The sequence below is a fragment of the Pteropus vampyrus genome, unplaced genomic scaffold (genome assembly GCF_000151845.1).
Source record: "Pteropus vampyrus isolate Shadow unplaced genomic scaffold, Pvam_2.0 Scaffold1019, whole genome shotgun sequence".
NCBI classification, from domain to species: Eukaryota; Metazoa; Chordata; class Mammalia; order Chiroptera; family Pteropodidae; genus Pteropus; species Pteropus vampyrus.
The window spans coordinates 13,134-22,327 of record NW_011889800.1 but is presented as its reverse complement, the minus strand read 5'-3'; the positions used below and the strand labels follow the sequence as shown (position 1 = coordinate 22,327).

Here is a 9,194-nt window from a genome sequence, read left to right as displayed (position 1 = left end):
ATTACCAGTTGGGGGCTTTGGTGCGTAGATAGGCTCAAACTGGGGCCTTTGCTAACTCCCAAACAGGTGGCTTGGCTTAGGCTCCAGCACCTCTTCCTTAGCTATGTCCGATCCCAACGGGCATAGGGTGCCCATTTTTCTAATGTGTAAAACCTGCAGTGTCCACTGACAGGTCCGTCGCTAAAGTATGTATATCTGCCCAGGCATCTGCTTCCCGATCACCTCGAGGTGTGGATGCCTTATGAGCAGAGACGTAGAACACAATGAGATCCACCTCGGGCTCTAGGATGTGATCTCAGATACCTTTTTACGTCTCTTACTTTCATAAAAGTTTCGTCATGATCATCTCCACCTCCACCTCCCATTGTCCTCACCACAGAATCAATCCTCTTAGAATAGCCTGTCAGTTTCCAGGGCTCATGCCTGATTACCAACCCTATCACTCTTATCTCAGCCCATGGATCCTGTGATTTGTTCCTCTTTTTTCCAAGATAATATCAGTGGGTGGTTCAAAAGAAGATAGAGAGGCTAACTCGGCTACAGCCATCGGGACATTAAGCTCCAGCAGAACTTCCCTTGTTCCTTCTTCGCATGTTGCAGGATTCGACAAGGGCCAGGAGCGCTTGGACATTCTATAAATTCAACAGAGTCTGACAGCATCTGTAGAGAAACAGGACTATGTGACAAGCACTCGTCTCCTCTAAAAAGGCATGCCATTTGTTTAGTGGAAGCTTCTGAGCCATAGCAGAGGCTGGTTAGTAGATCACATTCTTGACACACTCTCGATGGAAAGAAAAGTTTTTACTGTAACTGGTGTCCTATTAGGGAGTATCTGATCTGTGTCCCCTTCCATCCTTGGGAGAAAAACCCAAGGGACCTCGCTCCTTTTGGTGTTTTTGCCATAATGCTTATGCCATGCCTTTCGAGGTTCCTGAACTTTCTAATGCAAATGGGTATCCTGCCTGTGAGACTCCAAGAGCTTTAATCTGTCGGACTAGTTTTTTGCCTTCTCAGGCAGCCAGTTGTTCGGGTCCCCACTTCTATATATGTCCCTCCTTAACTGGGTGATGAAGTGGGTGAAGGTATCACGGTCAATGGGATAGGAAGGCTTGCTAGTGTCCCAGAATCCCCAGAAGAGCCAGTGCCTCTTTTATATGTTTTATATGGCGTAGACTCATACTTTGGTAATGGCAGGCTTGGGGACAACATTTCTCTTACCTGACAACATGACCTCCAATGAATTTACTGCAGTGCCTGGACCTTGAATTTTCTGCAGACTCACCACCCTCGTTCTTTGTTATAGGTGGTCCAGCAAAGCCTGCAAGGTTTTCTGTAGCAGAAGCAAATCCTCACAGATTAACATTATCTCATCAACACCATGAGCCTATTTCTCAGAGGTCAGGAAGAAAAACTGTGACAGGTCTCGAGCCACCGTCCCTTGGCATATGGCAGGCTGTGAATACCCCTGATAGGAGCTCTTGGAAAGCAAACCCCAAGAGGGAAACAGATTTTCTCACAGTTTCTTTCCTACTGGGAGGGCATTAGCCTCTGGCAGTAGAATCATTCAGAAAATACACACACAAAAGCGAGAACATATCGGTAACCCTTACTAAGTGGCAGCTGAACAGAGTCCAGCTTAAATGCGCTGTGGTGCGTGAAGGTATCCAGAAACCGAAAAATAGGGCTAGATCTTGAGCAGGGAAGAACCCGACTGTAGTCTTGGTTTTCCCATTGCCCCGACTCTTTGTGGAATTGACAGCTGTTGTTGACCCATACGATATACCCTAGAACTTTATCATTGCCTTTTGACAATGCATCACGAGCAATTCAACACACCCACTAAGGCTAACTTTTTAAATAGCTTTTCAAGACTCTATCGTCTGAAATTTGGGAAACTTGTCAAAATATATAAAAAAGATGCAGACTTTGACTAAAAAGATCACCTTACAACTTTAACTGAAAACATATCATACTTGCATGCTTTCAAAGTTGTTTTCCTTACCATTCCCATTCCTTTTAATGACATACACTGCAATTTAACTCTTAAGAATCTCAATTTCTAATGAAAACTAAGAATCAAACAATAAACACTCTTTGGGTGGCCAGTTTATCAAGACATATAACCTCTAGAACATAGGCAATTTCACTGTCAAATATATTGCATGTGTGTTTGTGTGTGTATGATTGTGTGTATGGTTGTGTATGTGTGTGATTGTGTATGTGATTGGGTGTGTGTTTGTGTATTTGTGTGTCCACCCATGGGCATGAAGTGTGTGTTAAGGGCATTCGACCGAGGGACACACAGAAACATGCCCCTAGGGGCACTGGAGCTCGCACGTTAGGAAGGGAGGCCTGATGAATGACAGGCCAAGAGGGGACAGGGCACAGGGTGTAAGGTAAAGAGGGTGACTGCAACCCCGATGGTGTCAGATATCCAGAGAGTGAGCAGAGACTGAAGAATGACATGAAGTCCCTGGGGAGACAGAGGCTTGAGCTGTGGCTGTGATCATTTCAGAAGAGGAAGTGGGTTAAGCGTGGAGTGCAGAGCAGAAGAGGGTTTCAACTGCCTTGGGGGAGGGTAGCCAATGAAGAACTGGCTTGAGGTGGTGAAAAAATACCCAAATTTCAGTTTCCAGAGCTAAGGCAGGGTTTCAAGTTTTCAGTTCTTAACAAGCTGAGACGTGCGCACTTGCTCCCAAAGCTGCGTCTGGGTCTCGTGGTGGCAGCATTTCCTGTTGTTCTGTGAGTGAGTTAGTGTTGACCTCCGAACATCAAGTCGTCCTTCTGCGGAGCTTTCCACTTATGAAGATACCAAGATTTATGAGTAAGTGAACCAACCGAGGCCCCAGTTGGAGGCGGTACAGGAGGCTGGGCATGAGGAGCAGGCAGGGGAGGGCAGAGGGCGCCAAGACCTTGGCGTGTTCAGAGCCCAGAGAATCTACGAAACTGCAGACGGTAGGACCAGGAAGTCGAGTACCAGCCAGAGTTTGGAGTGTATAGAGCGCAGAAGAATCTAGAAAATCTGAGGAATGGGTGGGGGAAAGAGATCAAGAACTAGGAAGACCTGGAGTGTGGGGAGGCGGATCTAGAAAAGATGAGTGGAGGGAAGAGAAGCATGTGGGTGGCTCAGATGAGCCTGGTGTGTGCAGAGCCCAGAAGAATCTAGCAAAGAAGGAGAGGGGAGAACAGAAGAAGGAAGGGGAAGGGGATGAAGGGAGGGCTCTACCCTGGAGGATTTGGAGTGACCGTCGACGTTAATTACAGGGGTTGGGCAAACTTGTCTGCACTTTTATTTCTTTGTGCAAAATAAATAAATAAACAAATAAGGCCTTAGTCCTATCCCGCATTGCTTAAACCTTAAACCTCATCATTTTTGACACAGCACAGAGGCTTCTTCAATTCCACAGGCTTCCCCCATCCAAACTCTGTCCTCACAGGTTTGGAGGTTTCTTTTAGAGACAGAGCTTAACCTTCCTTCTCTGCCGACCACAATTTGTCCCTCCCCCAGCCACCCGCTCTGAGCCCTCTTCATTGCGCTGACTTCCTCATGTGGCCATTTTCTGTCTCCCGCCATTTTAAGATTTCCTCCCAAATTTTCTCCTCCCCTCACACCTGGAAGTGCCCTCTTCCCTGCCGCCATATTGTTATGGCGCCCACACCTGCTCCTCCTACTGAGGCAGATTTTCAAAGCCTCCTGAGGAGTCAGTTCCAGAATTTTACCTTTGAATCCCCCACACGCCCTACACCCCATGGAAGCTCACACCGCTCATCCCTCCTACCCCCATGGAGATGTCTATCCTGCTCGTCACAGGTCCAAATCCAATGAAGACCCCCTCCCCTAGTCAAAGACCCACCAGAGACCTATCCCAAAAGGAGAAGGGAGTCATGGTAGAACCAGCCAGGAGACCACATTCTTAAGTCATCCCTCAAATCGAAATTTTATTCCAGTAACTGATGAACCACAGCTCAGAAATCAGTCCAGGTAGTTAAAACAGGAATGTTTGTGTCCTCCTGTCGATGGTTATTGTAACATACGGGATTTATATTCAGTAATAAAGCACCAACCTCCTGTTAACGTCTCGTGAGGTGTAGAGTCATAAACATAAAATGTGATCTTTTAAGAAGTCACAGGATTGTGCTGGGTAGCTACCCAGATGGATCATAAGCAGAAATTAAACTACAATCACTTCTGCTGGTTGGTGACACATCATCCTTTGATTGAAAAAATGTGTGATCTTGTTCTTTAAACCGTTCACGTGAAGGAAATTGTACGCATCTGAAGCGATCTTGCAGAGTACAAATGTCAGCCCCTTTTCGATCAAATATGGACACACTTTGTCTAGGAAAGGCAAGACTAGCTGCATTCCGTGAGTCATTAATTTACATCTTGCAAAGTTCCATACCACCCCCGAGAGCCTCACGGCCACAAATTTCCTTACCTCCATCATCACAAATGTTGCCACAACCCACACTTGGTCCTTCAGGGCCATCTCCCCGAGAAACAAAAGAAGCGAATCCACAGAAAAAATTCAGTAACAGGGTACAGTGATTTCCCGCCACGAATGATTGCATTCTGGGAGCGCCAGCGTATTAGACGGAAGTCCCAGTTAGGCCCCTCCCCAAAATAAGTCTTACCCAATGAGGGTATGGCAGCACCCCTGTCTTGAGGTTGCGCACCACCAATGTGTGGGTGACACAACAGCTGAATACGAACAGGGCAGGCAGTGAGGCAAATCTCCCTCTTACAGGGCAGGGCGAACATAGAGCAGTTCAAGCACAGGCATAACGATTCTGATATGTGAAGTGACCATTTTGAAGTGGTTTTAATTTTGTGGCAGCCTAAAGAAGTCCCAAAGAGGCAGGCAGTGTCCTCATGAGCCCATAGAGGTGGGGAAGGTGCACACCGCAGCAGCCCTGACACTAACTCTCTTCTATCTCCACATACACTTTCAACTTTAAGGAACCGCATGACAAGTTTATGAGAAGTACTTTCCTGAATCTGACAGACCTTGACTTGAACAAGTTTTAAAAAAAGCCATAGTGTTCACTCTCTAGAGGACGAAAGAGCCTGGCTACCGACACCTGCCTCATGGCCTCACCGTGTGCTCACTCCCCATTGGCCACTTGGGCATCCACCTCGGGGCAGACATTTCTGTTCTCACCTCTTTGCTTTCATTGTCTCTGTCACAATCTCAGTGTGCTTGCCTGATAGAGAGTCAACAAACAGGACACTGGATGGGAGAAAGAGCTCCTACCAGGTGGATTGCCTTGGTTTTATACCTGCTCTTTTTGGCCATTGGGCATTGGGCTGAACCATCGAGAACCTTCCCCAGAGATGGAGATTTGAAACCCCAGGTAGGCAGCAGGGAATGGCATGTAGAGATAGGGTCCTGTGCAGAATCATGATTGGAAACTGTAAAGCTTGGGGTGAGGTGCGATGTTGGATTTGATCTGGGATTAAGAGGATCTACTGGTTCCATAGAGGAGGGTGTTTCCAGGGAGCCTCAGCTTGCAGCTGAAGAAACCGATTTCAGGGGGGCGAGGGGGAAAGACCTGTCATTTAAGGGGACTGCAGCTGAAATTACTGCGATGAAGTCGAGGGTGCTGTCCTTCCAGAATTGTGTGGGTTTCAGAATGCAATATTGAGAACAGAGTAAATAATAAGGTTCTTGAAGTTCACATTACTGCCCTGGCATAAAGGACAAGAGAGAACACCAAATGCACACACCAGCAGGAGGCATGGGACAGAGGCTCAGTGTGAGAGGTCGGGGAGCATCCAGAGTGGGGCTAAGAGTCTGGAGAGCAATGAGGGATTGGAGGACTGAAGACACCGTGAACACAGAAGACTTGAGCTGAGGGTCTAGAATTTGATTAAGGCAGGGAGGTTAACAGGTAGTCAGACTATAAAAGGAAAGGAATTGCCGTCTGGCAGAAGGTGTGAGTGCAGGGCAGGGGACAAAGTGCACAGAAAGCAGTTTGCAGAGTGTTTTTCACTGTCCACCTCTGACCAGGGTGACGTGTGCAGCTTGTTTAAAGCGAAGTCTCAGGTCAGATGCTGTCAGCATCTCTTGAGAGTGCTGCAGGAAAGCAAAATGTCACCCTCTCTTCCCAAACCCTCCTCTATTCTAGCCAACAAGCCTGCCATGTCCCAGGGATCTGTAGGTGAATGTGTGAAGGCGATTGGAGTTTGCACAGGTGTGTGTGCCACATGGGTTAGGGATTGAGGTGAAGAACACTTTGGGAGCATGGGGAGCCTTTCCTTCTTTGCTAACTAGTCAGAGTGAGTCTACAGGTTGGAGCTGTGTGACAGGTCAAAGTTCTTGAGTAGTAGGTGCTAGTGTTCTTTGTAATCTACCTCTGTTTGACCCAGAACGTACCGCCTCCATTTACTATACCTGATGCTGTCACCACCCAGCCTTGTGTTAGTGAGTGTGATAGAAGCCACGTAATTTCAATGAGTCTTGGTTCCTCGGACATGTTACTACCCACGTTCAGTCACCTGGTTTGTCTCGAAGCCTAGAATCCTGCTGGCAGGTGTGGATCTATTGCTGTAGAAGGCGTGGCTAAGCTTCAGATGCCCAGGACCTGCATGTAATTCTCCTATTGTGTTTCACCAGAGACTTGACAAAGCATTATTCTCCTAACATGATCAGACAAAGGTGCAAGTGCAGTAATTCATCCTCTACTCTGGAGAAGAGGTCCAGCGAGGCTCAGGCCACTGGAGCCATTAAAGCTTCACAGTCGTAGCGGATCTCTGAGTGGCCACAGAGGTGATGGTCCTACAGCCCATGGAACCGTCACTCTTTGCTGAACTTGCTGATCCCTAGATCTGATCCTGTCAGTGGCATCATTTGTACCTGTATGTCACTGTCCTTACTGATGTCGTTGTCATTGATCATCAAGGAGGACATGGGCCCCCTGTCCTCCTAAGTCATTCAGAATCCTTGTCATTTCTGGTCCCCCTGGTCTGATTATCATATCTGTCATCAATAAAACTGACCCCTGTGATGTCTTGCTGCTTGTCTCGAATCCTTTGGATTACACAGGCAGACGGCAAGTGACCATGAATGTACACTGTAGTTAGTGTGTTTTCACATCAACTGCTGACAGTTATGAGTTAAGAGTCTGGTTGTGAGGGTTTCTGAGGTTTAACTGGGCAAAGGATTATGACTGTATTGGAGCAGCTGACCTCAGCCTTCTGCTCCTCCGTTCCATATCTTTTTATTTTCTATTACTTTAGTTTCATGTGTGGACCACAGTTATTCAACATTTATATACCTACATCACATATAATTGCTCTAGTTAAGTCACAACATTTGTCACAGGAACTACACTTTTGCTATAAGCTAGGTTATATACGTAGTAATGCACTTTTATTTGCCATTATTTATTTGAATTGTGGAGATACTAGACTAATGAATCAAGTGGAGATATTATGGGAACCATATCTCCTTCCTTTTAATTCTGTCCCTAAGCTCTTCCATTTGCCCTGGGATGTCATAAGTTTATTTGGTTTTTGTTTTGTTTTTGTTTTCTTTTTGTATGTGAGAGTTGTCAGGGGAGGCAATAGGTGGATTTAGAAGTTTCTACTAAAATATATTTTTTTCCCTGGTAATAGCTTTTTCTTACAGGTCAAGAAACCACTGTGAGGGTTCTCTTATCATACCTCTGGAGCAGGTGAAATGACCACCGGGCGGCTCCACAGACCCAGCGGACCCAGTATGAGAAAGACGTGAGCAAGGAATTCATGAATATCCTGACCTCTTTATGACAATATTCTAAACAAGGGCCGTGGCGGCACTTTATCTCCTTGAGTGTCATGCCAACCTGGGCTTGACATCCAATCGCTCTTGAAGTATCTGTGCATTCCTCTGTTCCAAGAGTTCAGTATCTAAATAGGTCCCTTTGGAGATTGACTGGGAAATCATGATGGTGTACGCTTGTCTTGGTGTTGCAGGCACCCTCTTCATGGGGACTGAGCTGTTTCTGGTTGTAGGATTTCTCTGGTTTTAACAGAGCAAAGGATCATGACTTTTTTTTTTGGTTTTGTATTTTGTTGTTTTTGTTTTTGTTTTGGGTTTTTTTGTTTTGGAGTGGGTTTTATTTTGTTTTCGTTTTTTTCTGGGTTTGTTTGTTTGTTTTTTGGTGACCCCAACATGACCTAGGATCATGACTTTTTATTGGGACAGCTGACCTCAGCTTTCCGCGCCTCCATTCTTGATCTCTTTATTTCTTTATGATATTAGTTTCACGTGAATGCCATAGTTATTCAACATTTATGTTCCTAAAGATGAGATCACCGTGATAATTCTAGTAACCATCTAACACCGTACAACATTATTACAACATTATTGACAATACTCCCTATGCTATACATTACATCCCCATGACTTTTTTATTTTATAACTGGACATTTGAATCTCTCACTCTTCTTCACTTCCCCCCTCCCATTTTTGAATTTTCATTTATAATTGACATTCGATATTTTTTATATTCGTTTTGAGTGTACAGTACAGTAGTTAGACGTTTATATAATTTATGAAACAATCCCCCTGACTAGTCTAGTACCCATGAGGGACCATACACAGTTATTACCATGTTATTGACTATGTTCCTTATGCTGTACTTTACATTTCTGTGACTATTTTGTAATCCCTTCACCCTTTTCACCCAGCCCCCAAACCTTCCCCCATTTGGGAAACTTCATTTGGCTCTCTGTATCTATGAGTCTGTTTCCGTTTTGTTTGTTCATTTATTTTGTTCTTTAGGTTCCTCATATAAGTGAAGTCGTGTAGTATTTGTCTTTCTCTGTTTGACTTATTTCACTTAGCATAATACCTTTTCAGGTCCTTTCATGGTGTTGCTAATGGTAAGATTTTACTTTTTTTTTATGGCCAAGTAATAGTCCTTTGTCTATAAGTACCACCTCTTCTTGATCCAGTCATCTATTGATGGGCGCTTAGGTTGCTTCCATATCTTGGCTATTGTAAATAGTGCTGCAGTGAACATAGTGGGTCATGTATCTTTTTGAACTAGTGTTTTGGATTTCTTCAGAAAAATACCCAGAAGTAGAATTGCTGGGTCATAAAGTAATTCTATTTTTAATTTTTTGAGGACCCCTCCATATTGTTTTCCATAGCGACTACGCCAGTTTGCAATTCCACCAACAGTGCATGAGGGTTCCTTTTTCTTCA

The 9,194-nt window shown here is 45.1% G+C and overlaps 1 long non-coding RNA gene across 2 annotated transcripts in view; it reads left to right on the top strand.

Moving 5' to 3' along the window:
• Window positions 1-2,236: 2,236 nt before the first annotated feature.
• LOC105310054 overlaps window positions 2,237-9,194 on the top strand; it is a 14,749-nt gene continuing 7,791 nt past the window's right edge. Inside the window, exons 1-3 of one of the 2 annotated variants that reach the window (XR_897450.2) lie at window positions 2,237-2,824; window positions 6,130-6,195; window positions 7,632-7,732. This is a non-coding gene — a long non-coding RNA (uncharacterized LOC105310054). Of the gene's footprint in view, window positions 2,825-6,129; window positions 6,196-7,631; window positions 8,032-9,194 lie in introns of those variants that run through there. The other variant, XR_897449.2, reaches the window with a different exon arrangement.